This window comes from Rana temporaria, chromosome 4 (genome assembly GCF_905171775.1).
Source record: "Rana temporaria chromosome 4, aRanTem1.1, whole genome shotgun sequence".
Lineage (NCBI taxonomy): Eukaryota > Metazoa > Chordata > Amphibia > Anura > Ranidae > Rana > Rana temporaria.
The window spans coordinates 68,429,130-68,455,654 of NC_053492.1; positions in this window are offsets into that span (position 1 = coordinate 68,429,130).

Sequence of the window (26,525 nt, forward strand, 5' to 3'; positions counted from 1 at the left end):
GCACATAGCAGCGTTTTTTTCTGGCGATCTGCGGCTCTTTCCCGCATCCGCGCCAGACCAGGCCTTATTCGCGGCCGCCGCAATTAGGAAAGACCGCGGCTTCAGCCGCGGCCTAGCGGCGCGCCGCAAAAAGGAGCACTGACAGCCTGGAAATTTTCCTGGAATTGTCAGGGATCATCCCCCTATCCCTGGAGGATCCCATCCTCCCCTGGATTAACAACCAGCTCATACCCACCAAGCCAAACTGCCCCCAAACCTGAGGCCTGTGGCCCGGTCGGCGGCCATCTTGGTACTCCTCAGCTACAGTGACACCCTTCTCCCCCCCTTCTTCCCCCCCCCATTCCAAACAGTACTTGATCCAGGGTTTCGTCCGATCGCCTTTCAGGGATCAGGAAGGAATTTTTTTCCCTGCGGCAGCAAATTGGCTTAGCACTGCCAGGGTTTTTTTGCCTTTCTCTGGACCAAGGCCAAGCGAGAGGATTCAGCGAATCTTCCCTCTATTGCAATTAATCCCCCCCCCCCCCGGTGACTGGCAACAATGGTTGAACTGCGATACTCTGCAGAAACGATTTGGGGTCTGAGACAATTCGCAACAGTATTACCAGCCGTCACCAAAAAGGCCTTAAAAATAGACCAACTTTTGAGATTCGATCAACGATCGACCATCAAAAATTTCAACCATTTAACCCAGCTCAAGCACATATCATGTGCTTTGATCAACACAAGATCGGCAGTAAAACACCGATCAGAAATCCACGATTTCTTACTACAAAACGATCTAGACTGCCTCTTTATCACAGAAAGCTGGCTTTCAGACGACTGCAACACCATTCTTGGAGAATTGGTGCCAGAAAATTATCGAATTATAACGGAAAACAGAATAGGGCAAAGAGGAGGAGGCCTGGCGGTGATCCATAAGTTTCATATTGCAATCACTAAGCCGGTCCTTCAAAATCCTCTTCCATTTATGGAAACCCTTACTCTTCAACTTCAAACTAACCCCCAGGAGACTGTTCACATTCTCCTCTGCTATAGGCCACCTGGGCCAAAATCGCAGCTTCTACCATCATTAACGGAGTTCATATCCACTTATACCCTTAACAGCAAACATCTTTTGCTGCTCGGGGACTTCAATCTGTGGGCCAACTCCTCACAGGATCCCATTGCGGATGCCTGCATCGATCACCTGGAAGGATTAGGACTACAGCAACTTATATGCGGACCCACACATGCTTCAGGTCACACACTCGACCTAATTTTCAGACAAAATCTGAAAATAAACATTTTGGGAAATGAACCTTTGCCATGGACAGACCACCATGCAATTAGTTTCATAATTTCCAAAATTCCACCAGTGATAAAAGCACCCAAGCCGGTGACAGTACACTGGGCTAGATCTCAGAAGAAGCTCCATTCGGAACTCTTCAAATCTACCTTGGGAAACCGAATCGAAACTATTCATCCTCAGTTAACAGCCTCAGATACACTGGATGCCATAAATGCAGCTCTGCTACAATCAGCCGACTTAGTAGCACCGAAACGCAAAGTCTGCATCCGGAAAAAAAAGTCCGGCTGGTTCAACAACCAGCTGTCCCTACTGAAGCAAGAGCGCAGAAGGGCGGAAGCCGCCTGGAAAAGAAGCCCTTCAGAAGATCACCTCATCATCTACAAGGCAATAACAACACAATATCATAAAGAAATCTTCAAAGCTAAGAAACATCATTTTTCTATGACGATTAACAGCGCCATGAACCGCCCCCGAGAACTATTCAAGATGGTCACCCAGACCATGAATCCGGGATGTCTTGAAGTCCCCAATTCAGACACCCAAGAGTTCTGTAATGAACTATCGGATTTCTTCATCGACAAAATCGAAAGAATCCGGGTAAGTATTCTGCAAAATAATACCCCCCTCAGCCCCCTCTTCAATCAACTACAAAACACCAACAGAAACGCTCTACAATCAACAAAGTTCACTCTGGAACCGATCTCCATCGATACCACCAAAAATATCATTGGTGCGTTGCGGAACAGCACAGCACCCAATGACATCATTCCCACCAAGCTGCTGAAGGAATGCGCCGACATTCTGGCGCCTCCCATCACACAGCTTATAAATCAGTCATTTAAGGAAGGCATAGTGCCATCCCTGCTGAAAGAGGGCACAATCCAGCCCATCTTGAAAAAACCTAACTTGGATCCCAAGGACCCAACTCACCGCCGCCCCATAACAGGCCTAAATATTCTCTCCAAGATAATGGAGAAAATAGTGGTACAACAGCTGCAACAGCATCTGGATACCCACAATCTACTCGATCCATTTCAATCAGGTTTCCGTCCCGGACACGGGACAGAAACGGCCTTACTCAAAATATGGGACGATGCCCTCGAGGCCGCAGACGAGGGAGAATCCTGTCTCCTGGTTCTGCTGGACCTAAGCGCAGCCTTTGACACAGTAGACCACAAAATGTTACTGATGCGACTGGCCGAGGTAGCCAGAATCGCAGAAGGTGATTTACCATGGTTTTCCTCCTTTCTTGAAAACCGATCACAAACAGTGAAACTGGGATCTTTCACGTCGGAAAAATGCACGGTGCCATGTGGAGTCCCCCAAGGATCCCCCCTGTCACCGGTACTGTTCAACATCCATCTTCGCCCTCTCTTTGATATTATCAGTAGCCAAGAACTACTTTATCACTTTTTCGCATCTGCAACAAAAAGGATCATCATCTCAGTTTAGAGAAATGTCTCTCTTCGATAGAAAACTGGATGACTAAGAGTTATCTTAAACTCAACAGTTCCAAAACAGAACTTCTTATGTTTCACGCCAGCCGAAAGAGTCAACTGGCAACAACCTGGACACCGCCGCCCATTCTGGGCCAAATCATCACCCCTAGCTCCAAAGTCAAAAGTCTAGGAGTCATTTTTGACACCTTCATGACAATGGACGCACAAATAGGGTCAGTAGTCAGCGGATCGCACCATTTGTTGCGCCTACTACGCAGACTTATTCCATTTATCCCCAAAGAAGACGTAGCAGTCGTGGTGGGAACAATCGTGAATTCCAGACTGGACTATGCAAATGCCCTTTACCTCGGGCTCCCAAAGTACCAAATCGCTCATCTGCAAGTCGTACAGAATACGGCCGCCAGACTGGTGACTGGGAAAAAAACATGTGAATCAATCTCACCTTCGCTGAGAACCCTTCACTGGTTGCCAGTAAAAGACAGAATTGTATTTAAAGCACTCTGCCTGACACATAAGTGCATCCATGGGAAGGCGCCGCAATATCTTTGCGACAAGATAAAACCTCACAATTCTAATCGCGTTCTGCGATCCACTGACCAAAATCTGGTCAAGGTGCCAAAAACCAAATACAAGTCCAAAGGAGAAAGAAGGTTTGCTTTTCAAGGTCCGAGACTATGGAACGCTTTACCAACCAGCGTTCGGTTGGAGGAAAACCACCTGACTTTCAGAAGACAGATTAAAACTCTGCTCTTTTGATGTCATGAGACACGAAACATCAAGCGCCCAGAGGCGATTCAGTTCGCATGTGCCGCGCTATATAAGTTTTTCATTCATTCATAAAAAGTGTATGTTCTGTTGTAGTGAAGGAGTGTTCCATGAATTGTCTCCATTCTTTTAAAAATCGCTGCGTAGATTTGAAGTTCTGAATCATTGTGTCAAGCTTTTCCAAGTAGAACAGGGACTGTAAATCCTATTTCACAACTGGGATATGTGGCGGTGAGGGTTGAATTCATGCATTCAGGAGCACCCTGCGTGCCACCAACAAGCAGATATGCGTTCATTGAGATAATCCCAAGGCTGACGTTACCAAGGCCTGAGCAGAGGATTCATCATATCCGAAGACACAAAGTGGCGGCACCTAAGGCCTTGTACAGACGAGCAGACATGTCCAATGAAAATGGTCCGCGGACCGTTTTCATCGGGCATGTCTGCTGGGAGGTTTTGGTCTGATGTGTGTACACACCATCAGACCAAAATCCCTGCGGACAGAGAACGCGGTGATGTAGACAACACCGACTTTCTCTGACACGGAAGGTCAATGCTTCCAAGCATGCGTCGAATCAATTTGACGCATGCGCAGGAGTTCCGGCCAGCGGACATGGGGAGCCGATGAGTCGTACTAACCATCGGACATGTCCGATGGACAGGCTTCCAGCGCACAAGTTTCTTAGCATGCTAAGAAACTTTTGTCCGCTGGAAACCTGTCCGCTAGGCCGGGAAACTGTCCGGTAGGCCCTACACAGGTATATGCACACAGGTTTTTTTTTTCAGTGGGTACATGGCGGAATGCAGTTCCATCACCTCCAGCAGTGAATGTATGTAATGACAAGGGGTGCTGAGATGCCCTGAAGGGTGTATTGATAATGGCTGCAAGGGAATTTATTGTTCCTGGAGGGGATCTCTTTTTGCAGGGGTGGTCTGCTTTTCCTGGATGGATCTATAGCATCTGGAGGTCAAGGTTGCAGTAAGGGATCTACTGTTGAGCTGGCTGCGGGAGAGTCTATTGATGCTGGCTGCGGGAGAGTCTATTGATGCTGGCTGCTGGAAAATCATTTTTTTGCTAGGGGGGTCTATTGTTGCTATGAGAATCTATTGTTGCTGGGGAACAGGGTCTCTTGCTGCTGACTGCTGTGGATCTATTTTACTGCTTTTCCTAATAAAATTAGCAAATTCCATACAAACTACTGAGCACCAAAAAAAAAAAAAAAACTCGACTCTATGTTCTCTAAAAGGGTTGGTTCTAGGAGGTGGGTATGGGATAGAACCAAGGAGCAGTGTTCTGAAGTGGGTTGGGTGGAGACAAGAAGTGACCCAGAAGTGGGTAGTTCCTGCACCTATTCTCTGAGAAAAAGAACTTTGCGTATATACAGTAGCATATACTGTGTATATATGACTGTTATCAGGTGCAAGTAAACCATATCAATGAACTTCTCTTATTTGCTCTCTTGGTCTGGTAAATATACCCCTGAAAGCTTTTGTTATATCTCTTACATACGTGCAAAAAGTACCGGTTGATTCTGCCCAAAGTCTTCTTTCAGTTTTCATACTGTCATTGGTGGAGTATGGAACACCACCCCTCTATGTTATAAAGAAAGGAGACAGAGAGGTGTTCTGTAGCCTTGTCCCAATAACAGAAAATGTGTCACAGGCAAGATCACCAGGCAAAAAAAGGGGAAAAGCCTGAGAAAACAAAAAAAAATGCAACTGACAGTAAGCTGCAATATAGTAATTTTTTTCTTGAGTTTAGACATGCTTTAAAACCTACACTAAACCTACCTCCCGTTCCGACTACATCACCAAAGATGATAATAAAAGCTTTGCAATGTTTACCCACCAGCAACCTGTGCACAGCTATGGCAGCAGGTTACACAATAGCTGTCAAAGGTAGGATTTGTGTTCAGACAAACTCACTGATTAGCTGACCTTGTCTGAACATCATTCTTTGACAGAGAGCCCATGTCCGGTGCATTTGTGTACCAGCAGCTGAAGGGAGCTTGGAACTGGTGAAAGGTATTACACGGCTTTTATCAACAGTTTAGGTGGTAGAATATCAGGGTGTAAAACTGTTTATCCTTAAAGGGGTTGTAAAGGTTTCTTTTTTTTTTTTTTAAATAACAAACATGTCATACTTACCCCCACTGTGCAGCTCGTTTTGCACGGAGTGGCCCCCGATCCTAGTCTTCTGGGGTCCCTCGTCGGCTGTCTTGGCTCCTCCCCACAAGAGATAACCCCCTCTGGAAAACGCTCTCCCAAGGGGGTTAGCTTGCGGACACGCTTTCTGTAATTCAGTCGGCAGCCATAACTGTAATTCAGTCGGCAGCCATAACCACCATCAGGAATTATGGGGCCCCTTACACAGCTTCAGGTATGGGCCCCCTGGAGCAGAGAACGGGGGGGCGTTTAATAATAATAATAATATATATATATATAATTACAAAAAAAGGGGGGTTGCCATCCGGGACCCTGGGGACCTCTGGGCCCTTTAATAAATATAAAAAAGAAACCTCTGGGCCCTTTAATAAAAAATAAAAATAAATATATATATAAAAAAAAAATTAAAATGTATAAAAAAGAAATAAAAAAAAAGGGGGTTGCCATCCTGGGCCCTGGGGACCTCTGGGCCCTTTAATAAAAAAAAAGAAATATAAAAAAAATGTAATTTTTTTATGAAAAAAAAGGGGGGTTGCCATCCGGGGCCATGGGGACCTCCGGGCCCCAGGGGACCTCTGGGCCCTTTAATAAAAAATAAATAAAAAAAAATATATAAAAAAAATAAACATTTATAAAAAAAGGGGGGTTGCCACATGGGGACCTCCGGGCCCCTGGGAACCTATGGGCCCTTTAATAAAAAAATATATATGTAAAAAAGGAAAAAAGGAAATAAAAATTAAAAATATATATATACATTTTTTTTTTTTATAACAAAAGGGGGGTTGCCATCCGGGGCCCTGGGGACCTCTGGGACCTTTAATAAAAAAATATATATATCTGACCTCTACAATACCCAGTCTGTTTTCTCCCCCTCCATGGCAGATTCGTTATTACAGGATATCCCCTTACCCACTTTATCTGATTCGAATCGTGAGTGCCTCGAGAGACCCGTCACAGTGGATGAGGTCTTAGCTGCTATCAAGACTCTTAAATCTCATAAACGACCTGGTCCTGACGGGCTCTCGGGCACTTACTTTAAGAAATTTGCTGGTACCCTCGCCCCTCTCCTTGCTAACTCCTTCAATGCATTACTCCGACAACAGTCTTTTGGAAGGGACACCCTGACAGCCATCATAGCCATGATCCCTAAGCCCAACGTAGATAACTCCCTCTGGTCGAACTTTCGGCCTATCTCACTTTTAAATCTTGATATTAAGTTACTAGCTAAAGTTATGGCCCTGCGTCTTAACCCCATTATTGGGAGACTGATTCACAAAGATCAGGTGGGCTTCATACCACGCCGGCAGGCTAGTGATAACATAAGACGAGTTGTTCTCCTACAACACCTTGCCAGAACACGCAAGATCCCTATGCATTTACTATCCCTTGACATCAGGAAGGCCTTTGATACGGTCTCCTGGCCCTATCTAAATTACATCCTGGCCCGTTGGGGCTTCGGTCCACACTTTTTGCAATGGGTGAATTCCCTTTATAACCATCCCCAGGCCTATGTTAAATATTCAGGTTTCCGTTCAGAGAGCTTTCCGATAGGGAGGGGTACTAGACAAGGGTGTCCCCTATCCCCTTTGATATTCGCCCTGGCTATAGAACCTTTGGCAGCCCTGATTAGAGCTAGCCCTGATGTCAAGAGATTGGAGGTGGCCTCTACCTCACATAAAATCTGTCTATTTGCAGATGATGCACTTTTATTTGTCACCTCTCCCCGTACATCTCTCCCGAACCTCGTAAGAATTTTGGAACAGTTTGCCAATGTCTCTGGCCTAGAGGTGAACAAATCTAAATCCAAGGCTCTCAATGTCTCTCTTCCCCCCTCAGAAGTCACCCATCTGCAAGAGTATTTCCCCTTCGCTTGGTCTACCACCTCCCTCCCATATTTAGGTATTAAATTAACTTCGGATTTATCTTCCCTTTACAGAACTAACTACCTCCCTATGCTGTCACACCTAACCGCTTTAATGGATTCTTGGAAACCGCTTTGTGTTTCCTGGTTGGGACGAGTGGCAGCCGTAAAGATGTCTTTACTCCCAAAGCTGTTGTACTTATATAGAGTTCTCCCGATTCCGGTCCCCTCATATTTTCACCGTGTCATTCAATCTAGAGTCTTTAAATATGTTTGGGGTCCCATAAAACCACGAGTTTTTAGATCTATACTCCTGCGTAATAAACTTAGTGGAGGCCTGGGTGTCCCTAATTTTGCCCGCTATTATCAGGCTGCACAACTTGCCCAAATTACGTTATTTCACGCCACATCGGAAACGCCCATTTGGGTTAGTTTAGAGGCCGTTGATATTTATCCCTTGCTAATCTCTAATCTCCTATGGTTACCCCCGCTGGCTCGTAGTCCAATTCTCAATCCGGTAACACGCCACTCACTTAAGCTATGGGATAGTTTACGTGGCCGTTTTCGACTGTTGTCCACCCATGCCCCGCTACTATCTTTTTTTGGCCATCCGCAGTTCTATCCCGCATACACAGAACCTGACTCTTTCCATCTATGGCTCCGGGCAGGACTACACAGGATAGGGGACCTTGTTACTGACACGTCCCTTAAGTCCTTTCCAGACTTACAAGCTCAGGCTAAACTTCCCCCTAGGGAATGTTTCCACTACCTACAAATAACTCATTTTGTTCGCTCAATTATAGGGGACTGTTCCTCCCTGGACAGTATGTCCGTCTTTGAAAACATATGTCAATCGGATCCCCACGCCCCTGGTATCATCTCCCGCCTTTATAGTCATTTTACCTCTGACTCCACTGACCCCCCCCCCTCTACGCTGCACAGTGGTCCAAGGATCTCCAGATAACATTGGATAGGGAGGATTGGATTGGTATTTGGAATCGCACAAAATCTTCATCCCAAAACATTATAGCCCTTGAGGCCAATTATAAGGTCCTGATGCGATGGTATCTAGTCCCCGCTAGGATTTCTAAATTTCTACCCTCTTACCCAGCGGGATGTTTTCGTGGATGTGGAGAGAGGGGTACACATGAGCATATCTGGTGGTCTTGTCCGATAGTGAGACGGTTCTGGATAGCAATATTTCAAATAGCCTCCACCCTATTACAAGAAAAAATTTCGCCCGACCCATCCCTAGCCCTTTTGAATCATATACAATCAGATTTTACCAGAGCCCAGGTTAGACTCTTGCTTCAACTGACTACTGCTGCCAAGCAAACTATTGCTAGGGCTTGGAAGACCCCAACTATACATATTGCAGAAGTTAAGAATAGGGTGACTCAGGCGATGATCCATAGTAAGATTGAGGCCAGGATTCTCGACCGAATGGCTCAACACGACAAAACCTGGACCCCCTGGGTGGAACATTTTCTGCCCCCGGGATTTGATTTAACTCTGTTAGTATCTTAAGACATGATGTGTGCTCCGACCACACTGAATCCGAACCCGTTGGGGTTTGCGAGACTCAGCCGACATCCCTCCTACCCCTCCTACCTTCTCCAGGCCGCTCCGGCCTTCTCTTCCCCTTTTATTCCCCTTGTCCTCTCTTTTCTAATCTTTTTCTTTCTTTTCCTTCTCTGTTCTTAATTGAAATGCTCTTGTTTGTGTTCACTGGGCAAGGCTACTAGCTATTGCCTAGTGTTACATCCCGTTATGTCCCAGTATAATGTACAGAGTACCCCCCCTTTTTTTTTTGGTATATATGCCTTTGATGATACAGGACCTCCCCTATCCTTTCCCCCCCCCCCCTATTTATGTTGATTTTTCTGTTAATTTTCTCTGGCTGCGGATTTGTTGGTCCTTTCTTATTTACGAGATATACTTGACAATCCTCATTTTGTATTTTGACCCTCCACACCTTATATATTTTGTAATCGTCTTTAAGCTGATACTTGCCTCTGGTGGATTGTACCAGTATGTTTTCATTTGTGTGGTAACATGCAAATAATTGTTTCTGTACTCTGTCATTTGCTCTTTAATAAAAAATTTTAAAAGAAAGAAAAAATATATATATTATTTTATTTTTTATAAAAAAAGGGGGGGTTGTCATCCGGGACCCTGGGGACCTCCGGGCCCCTGGGGACCACTAGGCCCTTTAATAATAAAGAAAAAAAATATATAAATTCTTTTTTTTTATATAAAAAAAAAGTGGGGGTTGCCATGCGGGGCTCTGGGGACCTCCGGGGCCCTTACAGGTGTACTGCCTGTACCCCCCTGATGGCGGCCCTGTAAACCACCGACTGTATTACTCGGCCCTGCCCCCCAGCACGCTGTGTCATTGATTTGACTGACAGCAGCGGGAGCTAATGGCTGTGCTGCTATCAATCATCCAATGAAGAGCTGAGAAGCAAGGGCCGACGCAGGACTTTCGAGGGCTCAGGTAAGTAAACAGGGGGCTGGGGGGGGGGGGTATGTAAACTTTGGATGTTTTTTCACCTTAATGCATAGGATGGTGAAAAAACGCGAAGCTTTACAACCCCTTTAAACTATGTTTTAAGTCAACTTCCAGGTAGAATATTGAATGGGTTGTAAAGGTTTGTTTTTATTTTCTAAATAGGTTCCTTTAAGCTTGTGCATTGTCGGTTCACTAACCTTTTCCTTTGATTTCCCTTCTAAATGTTTTTTTTCTTTGTTTTCTTTGTCTGAATTTCTCACTTCCTGTTCCTCCTCAGTAAGCTGTTCTGGCTGACTAACCCCCATGGAGCAAGCTTATTGAGGAGAAACAGGAAGTGAGAAATTCAGAAAAAGAAAAAAAAAATTTAGAAGGGAAATGGAAGGAAAAGGTAAGTGAACCAACAATGCACTAGCTTAAAGGAACCTATCTAGAAAATAAAACAAACCTTTACAACCCCTTTAACCACTTTCACTCTAAAGCATTTTATTTCCTTTTTTGCACACACACGTTAAAATAAGCATTTTTGGCTATAAATGTACTTAAAACCCTTGGAGAATTATATATTTGCTGAACCTAGAGACTTTGTTGTATAAAAAGATGGTAGTTGCAATTTTTTATGTCACACAATATTTGAGCAACTGTTTATTACATCTATTTTCAAGAAAAAGTACACTAAATTGAAGTTTGGAGCACACAAAAACTTTTTTAATTTATTTTAAATTTTTTTAGTGTTTATTGTTTAGAATAAATAGAGACAAAAAATGGCAAACCTTAAAACAAATTAAAAAATTTTAGTCACACTTAAATGCCTACTTATCAATTAAAGCTTATGGGGGATCCAGAACAACATGATGCTTTTCATTTTTTATTATTTTATTTTACATGATTTTATTTTATTGATATCACAAGAGGGATAACAAATCCCCTATGTGATAGCATTGGAAAGTTGACACAGCTCTTCTTTAAGAAGACAATAGGGCTCTATTAGATCCCTAATGTCTCCCCCCTATGTTCTGCTGCAATTGCAGACTGTACTTGATTCACTTGATTTGCTGTGCCCCTGGCTTTTTAGCCAGGATTTTGACAGCGGCAAACTTGTGAACACTACACTGAGAAGATAAGGAAATGAATGGCCACATGTGGTCAGTAATGTCATCACTATCCCCACCCCTTCACTTGTATACTCATTGAGCTAACAGTACCGCCGAGATTGGTTATGTGCGCCAAGTGGTCAGGTTTTTTAGGTGCAGGCATTGTGTTTGAGAATGGATTTACAATGAGGGACATTTTTTCGGGGTTTTTTATTTTATTGATAAAGGGCAACATTTTGGATGTTTTTATTTTTGGGTTATTGTCAGGACTTGGGTATGAACCTACAACCTCTGTGGCTCTTCTCACTGTGCCACCAGGGATGCTGGACAGCTCCCTGGCTGATTCCTTGCACAATCTTACCTTGTGTCTTGTTTCTCTTGAACCTTAAACTCTTTGCTCCCCCATTAACTTTTTGATTTAAATCTTGTCTTTGCATGTCCTGTTTGCCAGATTAATATGCTCTTTCCAGCAGATATCTTGCTCCTTGCATACCTGCTGCTGTCCTTACCTCATCCCGTTCATTACCAACCCTTGGCTTGTTCATCAATTACGTTTCTGTCTGAGCCCATCCAGCCACTACTTGTTCACTGATTACACTTCTGCTTGATCCCTATCCGCTAAGTCTGCTCCTGGACCCCGACTTGGTGGGGGGATCTTGAGGGCCACAACCTGATCCTAACATGCATCAAAAACCACTTCCACTATCAGGAGCTCTGGTAAATACCAGTTGATGCTTAGACCTCATGCCTTAGGTGAGCCTGCATCATCTACTAGGGGGATCTGAATGTACATTCCAGCTGACTGCCTGTGAACCTCTCTACTGCTACAGCCACTGGTCTCCAAGCCTGTCCCTGGACAGTGACAGTTACATTTCTTCTTTTGTGAGTGAGTAGGCATACTACCCTATATTCATTCACATGGTGGGGCAGTACCTGGGGGTCTCTTCTTTTTAAAGGGGGCTTGTAGATCCCATGAAGCCCCTCACTCACAGACCCCCACAACCACCAGCCAGGGTTGTGAGGATGAGGCCCTTGTTCTCGTCAGAATGGAGACAAGGCGCTTTGCCAGGGGGGATCTTCCATGGCAAAACACTCCACTAATCTGTATGAAAGAGAAGAAGAAAGGCAAAGAGAAAGGAAAATAAAAAGGACATGGGGATGGTGATGGGGAGGTAGGGGGCTGACATTTTTTACTTTCCTCCTATTATTTCTCTGTATTATAATAGATGCATGCGGCTCCATCAGGAGTGAAGATACGTGATGGAGGAGGAAGACCATTATGGGGGAGGGGGGGGTCTATAGTCCATACCATTTTTTGACAACCCCATACAAAATCAGCCCAGAAAATGGGTGATTTTAATTTGACAGATTTGACTCTCATTGATTTCAATGAGGTTCAGTTCAGCATCCAAACTTCTTTGAAGCTGGCTGCTGGCCAGCTCAAACCTAATTCAAGGCAGTTCGACTCATCATTACTGGAGATTTAGCAGGGCAGTGATGAGAAATAGCGCAAAGTGGAAAACCGAACTTCACTGAAGAATAATATGTTGTACCAATTTGCATCAGTTTAAACTAATACTGTACCTCTCTTTTTCTACGTTACACAATGCAACTTAAAGTCACACAATGTCGAAGATGCTGGAGTCTGTGAAAATACGATGATGCACAAAGTGTGAAAATCTTGTTACGCCTGTCGATACAGGAAAATACTTTATTTTCAAAGATTCATTTAGATACGATACTCAGGAGGGATAATTTGAGATATGCTAAATTTATTAGGATTTGATACACTACAGAGATTTACTGAGATTTTCATCAAGATTTGATATTCTTCCAATATTCACTGAGGTTTAATACTCTACAAAATATCACTGAGATTTAATACATTTTGTAACATTTACTGATATTTTATATTCTATACATTTTCTTCAAGTGATTCTCAGAGATGTGACACCTTGCAGGCATTGACAATAATATTATATTCTACAGAGATTATTTAAGATTTAATTCTATATGGAGAGTCACTGAAATTTGATACTTTACAGGGATTCTCTTTAGAGAGTTTTATTTAGATTTGATACACTGTGATAAGAAACCTTACAGAAATGTATTTACTAGTGCCCATAGTAAGCTGCTTGGTCTGTGCGTCCATGAAGCATCCCTCTCCACTCTATCCAAAGCGAAAAAAATAGTTTGGTCTTTAGCTATACTTATATTCTACAGAGATTCACCAAGATTAGAAACCTTAATGTGCTAGAATTAGAATTTCCGCAATATGTGATACTCTACAGCAGGGGTCTCAAACTGGTGGCCCTCTTGCTAGCGCAGAACTACAATTCCCACAAGGGAAGGCTGACAGTTACAAGCATGACTCCAATAGGCAAAAGCATGATGGGACTTGTAGTTCTGAAACAGCTGGAGGGCCGCCAGTTTGAGACCCCTGCTCTACAGCGCCTTTACTGAGCTTTGATACTCTGCTGAGGTTCCAAAATATTAGATTCCTCTACAGGAATTAAAATAAATGAGATTTTATTTTCTGTATAGTTTTTCTGAGCTTTAATGATCTAAAGCATGAATACCGGGCTCTCACCAAAAGCCCAGAGTCTCGTACTAATAATCGGGACCCAGGACTCCTGATTCTGGGTCACCTAATGCTATAATAGCCTCTGATTGTCTATCACAGTGATCAGTAACTGTGAGCCCACCCCTGTGTTTACTTCCTCTTCTGAATGAAGAGCGAGATAAGTTGTATCTTACTCTCCTTGCAAGAGCTGTAAGAAAAGTGAGCAAAAAGTAAATAAATAAAGAATACAAATAAAAAATAAAGAAAAAAATATCAAGCTCAAGGTTCCGCAAGGTTAGTGTTATGGTCAACTAACATACACGTATGTGGTAACCCTGCCATCATCAGGAGCAGGATTTTTATTTTTTTTGGATTGTTCTTTGGTGGTAAATTATGGCAATTGCAAGAAATATACAGTTACATTTATAATTTGATAATAATAATAATAATAAAAAAAAAACACAGGAGCTAACCATTACCATTTACCACCAAATGAAAGCCCAATTTGTCCTAAAAAAAACTAAATATAATTCACCTGGATACACAAAGTAGTTGTGATGATACTGTATGTACAATTTCACTAACACATGTTAAAGTTGCAAAATTGTGCTTAGGCATTAACATTTGTTTTACAGCAAGTCAGGAAGGGGTTAACTTATTACTTGTGCATAGCAGGGCTTTTTTATCAAACAATAGGTGCTGGAACTCACGAAGCCCCCCCCCCAAAAAAAAACTCTCCCACACACCTCCCAAACAGTAGGAGGGTCTTAAAGGGGCATTAAATACCAGTATTGCATTGCATTCTGTGTTTACAAGTGATTGTGGTGAGCAGGCACCAAAGGGTCTGAGCCAGAGGTGGTAGAACTGAGTTCCACCAAGTTCCACCTGAAAAAAAAGCCCTGGTGCATAGGACTTTTCATTTAATCACTTCCCATCCAGCATAAATATATAAATGTGAAAATTAATATGTAACCAGTGAAAAAACAAAACAAAATGCTGCTCGAATCTGAAATGTGCTAACAACAAATTAAAGTATGAATAAAGGATGATGAGCGCAAACTGAAAATCTAGCAGTGAATAACAAGACAGTCCGTAGGGACTGATAACAATCTATTTATAAACTAAACCAATGGGCTGTGCATTAAAAGTGAAAAAAAAAAAAACTGATGCTATATCCAATAATAAATTCCAAAATTAAAATTTGAGTGGATAAATGTGCTGTGTCAGTGATAGACAAGTCTTCTGCCCTTGGGACATCAATGTGAAGAATTTGGATACACTTCGCTTACACAGAGCGCTTACCTCCAGTCACTGGGTAATGTGCATCAACGAAATCCTCCAAAGCCTGGGACAGGATCCAAACAATGGGTAACTCGTATTCCACAGAATCCTCCAAGTGTTGAAATAGAGTCGAGGGACGTTCTCTGTGTCCAATAGCAGTACAGGTCCAGGCAGCAGCGAAGTCAACTCAGCAGGATAGCCACACCATGTATCAGGAGCAAATATGGAAATAAAAAGCTCTCATTGTGAAGTATGTAAGCACTTTTAAGTTTAATGAAGATAAAAAAATTTGCTTACATCAAGAAAACGGGTAAAAACGCCAAACAGCGGTACTTCCGGTGGACGGTCAGGGTATCGCGTCACTTCCGGTCACGTCTAACCTTACGCGTTACGTCACGTCACGTGACTTCATCAGAGGTTACTGAGTGACTGACGGATGCTGTCTTATATAGGTACAAAAAGGAAATGGGTCCGCAGCCATTTTGGATTTCAAGACGCCATTTACACAAGACTAAGGTACGGCCATTTTTTAGAAGGGCAAAGAAAAGGGAAAGAATTTGATCTAAATTTAAACCAGTAACCGTAACATTAATACGGACCAGAAAATATTAGATTAAATGAGCAATCATCTTAGATAAGTTTACTATACATAAATAGAGTCTCAAAATGCCAAAATTTATATTACATATGTGAAACATATTAAAAACTTGTCAAAGTAAAAATAATATGACAAGATTACAGACTACGGATACTTACAATCAATTAATAAAGGTAGCTAAACCAATAACTGACGGGATCCTAAAGATATGTATATAATTAATTAATAGTAGTCTGAATTCTAATAACCTTTCAAGATAAAATTTAAAAAATTAAAATGTTAAAATATAAAATTAATGAATATATATATGACCAAATAAGGTACTGGACTAGACTGGAGTGAGTGGTACCCCTTGCGTTTACATCACGAATATACACCCCTCCAATCAATTAGTCATGAAATTCATTATAAACCGAAACATATAACTTAAAACAACTAAAAATTGCTTAAAAAACAGTTTACGTCGAACTCCACATTTAACCCATTGGGCACTAATGTGTTTAAGGAGTGGATCCACTGAGATTCCTTCTGGCTAATAGTCCTAACCAGATGGGCTCCTCTCCATGGCTTTTTGAATTTGTCTATCCCCCAAAACGATAACTGTTTAGGATCTTTATTGTGTTTCTCCGCAAAGTGCCTACTCATGTTGTGCTTAGGGAAGCCATTTTCTATATTGACAACGTGTTCCTTTATTCGAACCATTAGAGCTCTCTTTGTTCTTCCTACATACTGCAAATTACAGGAACACTGCAGAACATAAACCACCCCTTCAGTATGGCAACTGATGAAGTCATTAATGGTATGACATTCATTTGTGTGGGTGGAGATAAACTCAGTCCTTTTCTTTTGAGGACCTTTAGAATGTTTACAGGCATAACAATATTTGCAGGGAACAAAACCCTTTGTGTTAAAAAACGTGTAACCACTCTTAGGTGGAGGGTCAACCACATTTTTTACCAAGATGTCTCTTATAGTAGGAGCTCTTTTATACAATATAGATTTTAAATGCCTATCTCCTTTCAAAACATGCCAATGTATTTTGATCAATTTTTCCACATCCTTATGCTGAATATTATAATCCAAAATGATGGCTGCAGCCATCGTATCCCGCTGTTTCTTCATATTTCCCTGTAACATCGTATTTCGATCTAGACCCGCAACTGATTGGATTTGTTCATCGATAAAATTATCTGAGTAACCTTTATTTTTGAATCTTGCACCTATAAACTCTGCCTGAGTCAAAAAAATCTGTATTGTTTGTGCAATTCCGTTTAATACGAACAAGCTGACCCTTAGGGATATTGAGCAACCATGATTTATGGTGACAACTATTCAGTGACAAATAACTGTTGGAATCAACACTTTTAAAGTGTGTTTTGGTAATCAATTTGTTGGATGATATAGTGATATCAAGATCCCAAAAAAATGTACTGATTGATCACTAATATTGAACACCAAATTAATGTTTTGATCATTAATATTTAATTCTGCACAGAAATCTTCAAATGTTTCCTTGGTACCTTTCCAAACCATGAGCACATCGTCGATGTATCTTTTGTAGAATACTAATTGAGTGGGGGTGTTTGAATAAATAACACTCTCATCCCACTGTGCCATAAAGGCATTAGCCACTGAGGGCGCAAATTTTGCGCCCATGGCTATGCCAGTTCTTTGGTTATAGTACGATTGATTGTACCAGAAATAGTTAGATTTCAGACAGAATTCCAAGCACTTAATGAGGAACTTCCGTTGCTTGCAAATCAGCATAGTGTAGTTCCTTAGAAGCCACTTAGTGGCACTACAAACTTGGTGATGTTTTACTATTGTGTATAAAGAGGATACATCTGCCGTGGCAATCCAAGTTTGTCCCTCCACAACAGGTACCTCTTCCAATAGTTGCAAAACATGTTTGGTGTCTCTCAAGTAAGCTTGGGTTTGCTGAATAGCTGGTTGCAAAAATTGGTCAAGGTATTGACCCATCCTAGCTGTGAGTGAGTCAATACCATTGATGATGGGTCTATCGGGTGGGTTGACCTTGTCCTTGTGTATTTTCGGAATAATGTATATTATCGGTATTCTGCAAACTTCCGGTAATAAAAATACAGATTCCTTTTTGTTTAAGATATCACTTTTGACTCCCAAATGAATAAGTTGTTTCAATTGTTCTTTATATTTAGAGGTGGGATTTCCTAATAATTTAGTATAGGTCTCAGTATCTGCCAATTGTCTCAGGAGTTCTGTATTGTATTGTTCTTTAGATAGAACCACCACTCCTCCTCCCTTATCGGCAGGTCTAATTACAATGTCTTTGTGTTTTTTCAGGGACTGCATTCCCTTTTTAAGATGTATAGGGTCACTCGCTTTTTTCAGCTTTAGTCCATCAAGGTCCTGTAGGACTAATTTTTTGAAAACTTCAATATTTGGATTATTGCTGACCTGTGGATTAAACACAGAATTATTGCGCAGTGTACTATGTTGAATGGGATTTATGGATGTCAATGTGGATGATCCATGTTTGATTGGATTACCCAAAAAGTACTTTTTAATGTTCATTTTCCTAATGTACTTTTGTATGCCTATAAAGGTTTCAAATTTATTTAAGTTCTTCACAGGTGCATGTTTGAGACCACCCTCTAATACCATAATTTCTTCTGCAGTAAGCTCCTTGCCACTTAGGTTGAAGACCCCCTCCCCTTTTCCACTCTTTTCCTTTTTGGATCTCTTTCCTCCTCTACATCCCCGTTTTCTTTGGGAATTCGGGTTTCCTTTTCGTTGTGAGGTCTTCTTGGGGATCTTTGATATTCCGTTGTTCTTCTTGGGGATTGATCCTCCCGTGTCTGCCTCCTTGGAGATAAGTAAGGGTCTTGGGGGTACCGTCTCGGAGAATAATTCCTCCGATCCCTGTCTAAAAAGGACTCATGGGAATTGTGCCCATAATAAGGTGCATGGTAGTGGTGGTCTTGATATTGTCACAAAGGTTCAAATCGGTTATGTGTAGGAATAGGACTCCGTTGCGGATAATTGTAATATTGGGGATAGTGAGGGTTGGAATTATGGGGCGGTGGATAGTATATTGGCCCCCTATTATCCCTATAATCCCTCTCCGAGTTACGACGATTCCAGTACGGTTTCTTGAAAGGCTTTTTAAAAAGGTTTTTTTGAACGTGCATTTTGAGGTGTTTGGTGACGTTGTGCTTCACCATTATTTTGCTCTTGACCTCCTCTTACAGGTGGAGGAGCTTGATCCTGCCAACCTAAATGTTTGTCAGGTCTATTTGTCCCTAAATCTTCAATATACTCTTCTTTCTCAGGTGTCGAATATGTTGAAGTAGGTAATGGAGGCGTATGTTTTGCCTGCCATTTGAACACCTGGTCTACTTTGTAATCTGATATGTCTCGTTGGTATTTCTTAGTTTTTCTTAATTGAACTTCACGATCTTTGGTGGCTAATGTTTTGTTTAATTGAGTGGATAATTTTTTGAAATCAGTTGAATCTTTGAATGGTTCCAAAAGAATTTTAGTTTCTCCTATTATAGCATCCATGGCCCGCATCTTCTTTTGTTTACGTTTAAGGAGAAAATGAATGGCTTCCAAACTTTTATCATTATAAAAGTGGAACCATTCATCCATAGATTGTTTGTCCAAGAGACCATCATTGGGGGGAACATCCCACCTAAGTCTTCTCGGAACAATTTTTTCTTTTATATACCGGTCAAAAGTATGAATATCCCACCACAAATTAACCTTCCTTTCCATAGTATGTGCCAAGACTCTAAATTGGCTATTAAGGTCAGTTTTCCTAGTAATGTGGGTACCATTAAACACTTTATCAAGATTCACATTGCGGTGTTCCATGTAAGAGAACACTTCCATGGCAGCAAGCTTTAGTGGTGTTAGTATATAATGGAACAAAAAAGTGGGTGAACTAAAACGCTGGCCAACCATGAAAATTAGTATGTAACCAGTGAAAAAACAAAACAAAATGCTGCTCGAATCTGAAATGTGCTAACAACAAATAAAAGTATGAATAAAGGATGATGAGCGCAAACTGAAAATCTATCAGTGAATAACAAGACAGTCCGTAGGGACTGATAACAATCTATTTATAAACTAAACCAATGGGCTGTGCATTAAAAGTGAAAAAACCCAAAACTGATGCTATATCCAATAATAAAGTCCAAAATTAAAATTTGAGTGGATAAATGTGCTGTGTCAGTGATAGACAAGTCTTCTGCCCTTGGGACATCAATGTGAAGAATTTGGATACACTTCGCTAAGCCTGGGCTCACAGAGCGCTTACCTCCAGTCACTGGGTAATTTGCATCAACGAAATCCTCCAAAGCCTGGGACAGGATCCAAACAATGGGTAACAATGGGTAATAATGGGTAAATTTTATCTTGAAAGGTTATTAGAATTCAGACTACTATTAATTAATTATATACATATCTTTAGGATCCCGTCAGTTATTGGTTTAGCTACCTTTATTAATTGATTGTAAGTATCCGTAGTCTGTAATCTTGTCATATTATTTTTACTTTGACAAGTTTTTAATATGTTTCACATATGTAATATACATTTTGGCATTTTGAGACTCTATTTATGTATAGTAAACTTATCTAAGATGATTGCTTGTTTAATCTAATATTTTCTGGTCCGTATTAATGTTACGGTTACTGGTTTAAATTTAGGTCAAATTCTTTCCCTTTTCTTTGCCCTTCTAAAAAATGGCCGCACCTTAGTCTTGTGTAAATGGCGTTTTGAAATCCAAAATGGCTGCAGACCATTTCCTTTTTGTACCTATATAAGACAGCATCCGTCAGTCACTCCGTAACCTCTGATGAAGTCACGTGACGCGTAAGGTTAGACGTGACCGGAAGTGACGCGATACCCTGACCGTCCACCGGAAGTACCGCTGTTTGGCGTTTTTACCCGTTTTCTTGATGTAATCACATTTTTTTATCTTCATTAAACTTAAAAGTGCTTACATACTTCACTATGAGAGCTTTTTATTTCCATATTTGCTCCTGATACATGGTGTGGCTATCCTGCTGAGTTGACTTCGCTGCTGCCTGGACCTGTACTGCTATTGGACACAGAGAACGTCCCTCGACTCTATTTCAACACTTGGAGGATTCTGTGGAATACGAGTTACCCATTGTTTGGATCCTGTCCCAGGCTTTGGAGGATTTCGTTGATGCACATTACCCAGTGACTGGAGGTAAGCGCTCTGTGAGCCCAGGCTTAGCGAAGTGTATCCAAATTCTTCACATTGATGTCCCAAGGGCAGAAGACTTGTCTATCACTGACACAGCACATTTATCCACTCAAATTTTAATTTTGGACTTTATTATTGGATATAGCATCAGTTTTGGTTTTTTTCACTTTTAATGCACAGCCCATTGGTTTAGTTTATAAATAGATTGTTATCAGTCCCTACGGACTGTCTTGTTATTCACTGTTAGATTTTCAGTTTGCGCTCATCATCCTTTATTCATATAAATGTCCTAGATGATAATTATATAAGTTATATCAGGATCATAGCTGCAACTATAGCCATGATTTTGGTGTCAATATTTTAAGTTGGTGACCAGCTTTCAAGTAAAAGTGATCTGAATGGCTCTACATTCACCCAATCACTTTTACAGGGCTCAGGAGACCCTCCCCCACCACTGTCTGCCTACCATTCCCAGGCTCTCCCGTTCCACTGAGGAGCCCGGGACCGCTCCAAGTGGTCAGGCCAGCTGCCCACAAAAAGGATGGAGGAACATCTGCCTCCCCCCCATCTTCTTTGTGATGATTGAAGCTGGAAGCAACAAGGATTTTGTCAGTTCCCGTTTTAATGATGTATTTCCCTAGCCAGTACCGCAGTGGATGAAACAGGGCTGTTTTGGAGCAAAGGAGGGATCCTTTTGACCCCATATATCTCCATATAAAGGGGCTGTCACTGCCCAAGCTATCACAAGGCATGGCGCAAATCTCTTGTGATACACTAAAGATGAATGTAATTAAACTTGTGTAAAAAATCAATTTAAGTAAAATGTGCATTTGTGGAGCTGTACACATATCATGGGACATAAAAAAATTAAACAACTACCATTTTATTCTCAGGGCCTCTGCTTCCAGAAGGTATATAATGTTTGGGTGTTCTAAGTAATTTTCTACCCAAAAAAATGAAGATTCTAACAGGTGCGTGAAAAATATCAAAATTTACCAGAGCAGTAAGTAGTTAAAGGGGTTGTAAAGGAATTATTTTTTCATAATAAGCATCCTTTACCTGCAGACATTCCTCTTTTCACTTCCTCATTGTTTGTTTTTGCTCAGAAGTTGCTCTATTTCTTCTCTGTTCTGTTCACTTCCTGCTTGTCTGATTGTTACTCACCACCGTGAAGGGAGGCTTTACTGCGGTGGCCAGTAACGTGCTCGCCCCCTCCTGGGAACTACATCTTTGTGGCAGGACACTCTCTACGTGTTAGAGACTTCAAGGAGGTGTGAATTACTGGGCGTGCCGCAATTCATACTGGGAAATGTAGTTCTTACATGAACGAGCGTCGCAAACCAGGAAGTGAATGAGAGAACAGAAACTAGATCGCAGGAGGTGATATAGATGAAGGAATTTAATAGGTATTTACTCATTTTTTAACAGAATCATTACACTATTCTGTCTGTCTACCTTGCAGACATTAATTTTAGGCAAAAAAAAATGTTCCTTTACAACTCCTTTAAAGCCAGCTAATAATGTTATTCAAGTTGGTGGGTTTTTATGCTTTTACATAATTATATATCTATAAGCTCATTAGTCCAGATTGGACATAGGAATTTTATTTTAAGTATGGAAGCGCTGATAATGACTGGTACATACAGCTGCTCACGCCATATTATATGAAATGCCTAATGTATTAATTATTTAGCATTAGCTGTGTCATTGCATCATGCCGTGAGATGGCACAGCTGTGAGTAATGACTGTGACAGTCTGTGATCTGATCCATTCACATGGTATGCCCTATTGTCAGGCCAGACAGCACTGTGACAGGGCTGGGTGATATATAAGTATTTTAAATAACCTTTTGTAATGCTTCAGCAAGGTTGATAGTGGGCATGGTGGATATTTATTCTACATGTTTTTTTTGTTCATTCCATTAAGACACCTAGAGACTGGTACAGGACACGTTATAAAAATTCCCTGGCCAGTTGTATTTAAAAAAAAAAGTATTTCTGTTGCTTGGAGGACTAAGTTTAACTCCTTATCTACTAAGGTACATTTATGAATGCCCTGGTATTTACGATTTGAAATTAGCAGGTGAGCTTGGTATTAATTTGTAGTGGTGGGTTTTCAAGGTAAAAGTGATCAGGGCAATTCTAGAACCACCGATCACTTTTATAAGGCTCTGAAAGTGCATCATCCCCCTGCTGATGGTTCCCATGGTGGCTCTTTTGGTATCGGTTTTCCTTCAACATACATTTTATACAGTCAGGAAATACATGTCTCATGCTAACAAGCCCAAATATTCACAATTAAAAATGTTAAAATATATAAAGAAGAGAGAAAAATGGAAATAAGGAAAGGAAAAATAAAGAGGAAAGAAAAGATTACATGTGATAAGATGCACACAACTTCTTTGCCCGTCCCACAAGTCCAACTAATAAAACTATTAATTGTCCACCAGGGATGTATTATATCCATAGGTCCCATGCTTCAAATAAACTTATTTTGTCATTCAAAATGGCTGATCATTTTTCATTTACCATTATCCACAACAAGCTAGTGTGGATTTAAAGGGCCTGGCAAGAAGATATTTTAACCAGTTCCAGTCCAGCCTATAGCAATTTGAAGGCCGAGCGTGACTTTCCTTGTTCCGAGTGGAAATCCTCCCGAAACTAGCATCGGGTACGGACCTGCGGCCATGCTGCAAGCACGATCTTTCACCAGCTGTGTCCACTGGACACAGCCAATGACTGATCAGTGTACCGGCCTGCTGCCAATACTATGTGACCACTGTGATCAATCAAAGCAGACCACATGACAATTGTAAACAATTAATGACTTTGATTCATGCCATTAATTGTTACAACTGTGTTGTTAGCTGTAATTGGTCACAGTGATCACATGGTAAAAACAGGGCGAATCACATCTGTATCATGTGATTAGCTGTGGCCAATCACAGCTAATCACAATTAATAAAATTAATGCATTGATTTAATTCAGTAAAATGCTTGCTTATAGCAATGAAATACACTGTTATAAGCAATCACAATGTGTAAAAAAAAATCCTTATTACTTCCCCAGAGTAGTACAATGTTACTATGGTAACATTATTTTGCTCTGAAAAAAAAAAAAAACAATATATATATGCTTGCATGCTGCTATGTGATAATCAATGTGTGATTATTTGCATCTGTCAAATGTGAAATTGCAATTGGATCGCTCACACCTACACACACACATACGCATGCATGGACATGGCTGTCATTGAGTTCCTTATCTACATATGCCATATATGAGTAGATATGGGTATGCAACTAAAAAATCATAAACCTTTTGCATATTTTTATAGATAATTTATTATATATATCTTTTACAGATGTCTACAACATATGCCTGATGAAGGAGCACACATACTCCAAACACGAGCTCGACCATGCCTCCCATACATCACAGCTGACAATGCTTCTTGTGTGACCATCTTCAGCCTCGGAGCCTAGGAGCCTCTGGAACCACCAGAGCCTCCAGGAACTGTTGAAGACCACAGCTGCCCAGCTGAACTACAGAAGCCCAAGCTACTGTACTTATGTCATGTACATTATATCAATAAAAATATGACTACATGAATAAAGTAAAATATATGTTACATAAAGTGCTAAAGTGCAAAAGCATAAACAATCTCTCCACAATTGTGCAAATAAATCAATGTGCAAACTGGTGAACTTAAAGCGGTATGTAAACACTGCTTGATCACAAGAACCTACAGGTAAGCTTATAATAAAGCTTACCTATAAGTACAATGGCCCGGATTCACAGAGAGCGGGCGCACATTACGCCGCCGTAGCGCATATCAATGTACGCTACGCCGACGCAGTGCAAAGAGGCAAGCATGGAATTCAGGAAGCCAGTGCTCCCAAAGCTGCGTCGGCGTGGCGTAGATTTTGAAGGCGCAGGCCGGCGTAGGTGGAAGTGGGCTTGCCTCATGCAAAGCCATGCAAATGAGGCGTGACCCCATGCAAATGATGATTGGAGAGCCAGACAAGTACGTTTAACGAACTGCGCATGCGTCGTGTCGTGGACGCATCCCAGTGCGCATGCTCATAACCACATCGGAAGAACTACCTAAGATACCCCGGATCACTGCCTACGCCATGAACGTAATCTACGCCCATCCAGACACGTCCAACGTAAACTACGTAAAATACGCCGGCTTGTGTTCCCTGATGCAGACCTTTAGATGTCTGCTGCTGAGTTACACCTCCTTTATGGGGCTTAAATTTACGCCGGACGTACAACTTACGCACACCTCTCGTAGCCTGCGTCGGTCGCGCGCAGGTTCGTGAATCGCCGTATTTTCCTCATTTGCATATTTGAATGGCTAATCAATGGCAGCGCCACCATGCGTCCAGCGTAAATGTGCGCCCACCCTACGCCGTGTAGGCAAGTTAAGTCGCTGGGATGAAGCCTGTTCTTAGGCGTATCTTACTTTGTGGGTCCGGCGCACAGATACGCCGGCGCATATTTGCACTAATGTGGCCAGTAACCAGCACAGAACGCTCTGGACAGAACCTGTTCCTAATGAGCAATCTGCTGCTCCTGGCATCTTCAAAATCCTCTGCTGTTCACTCTGCTCCCTGACAGGGAGAACCTCACAGAAAGAAGGAGATTTTTGTCTTCTTACTTTCCTTCTTTTTCTTGTTTTATATACGTCTCTTGTAACTCTGGTCACATAGTATGGTAATACTGTGTGAATAACCTGTACTGTCAATGACCAAGGACATACCTCTTGCACAATCGGCCAAGTAATCTTCATGGTCTCCATCTGAGACTGATCTACCTACCTTCGAATCCATCGACGGTACAGCGACATCTTATGCACCGCCCTCGCCCTGATGAAGAGGCGATACTTTAATTAAAAAAAAGCCTCGAAACGTTGGCATCCCTGTCTATACCCATGTGACAGTCCTGAGGGCTTCTTCTGCTGCTCCTTTGTCGCGTGTACACGTATACACAACTTTGATTGTCTTGTCTTACCATGCTTAATGTGGGGTACTGTTGTTAATTGTCCTCCCCAGGCCGTGCTCTCTTGTTCTCAAATGGTCATTTTGGAAAACCTTTTTTGTATCCTATGCTGTTAACAAACTTTTTCTGATACGTTGTTCTAATGAGCAACATTATTTAAATTTAATAAATTTTGAATACTTTTGATACCTACGTGTTGACTAATTTAGTCTTATACTCCAGCCCGCCTCACACACTTAAAGTCCCACCAAGGAAACACACCCCTTTGGGGGTATAGCAATTGGCTTATTTAGGGATGTGTTGAGACGTTGGGCTCTTTTGCAATTTTTTGCATTTACAGGTAGAGAACACCGATACTTCTTACTTCTTTTTTTTTTATTTGCACTTATGTGGCGTATCTTGAGATACGTCGGCGTAAGTGCTTTGTGAATCCGGGCCAAGGAATATTTCCTAAATGTGCACCGTTTAGGAGATGTTACCATCTGTAGCGGTGAAGTCAACGGCGCATGTGCACTGCAATATGAATGAACTAGTCCATTCAGAGTGCCGTGTCACGATCATAGTATCATCGTGGCACGGCCATTCAAATGACAGGAGCCTGTGATCCCAGAAGGAAAAAGAGAGGAGCTCCCCATAGTATAGAATCTTTTAAAGCCACTTTATTAAAATAGATAATACATGTGTAAGTGCATACATTGTAGAATCTTGAATTTCTT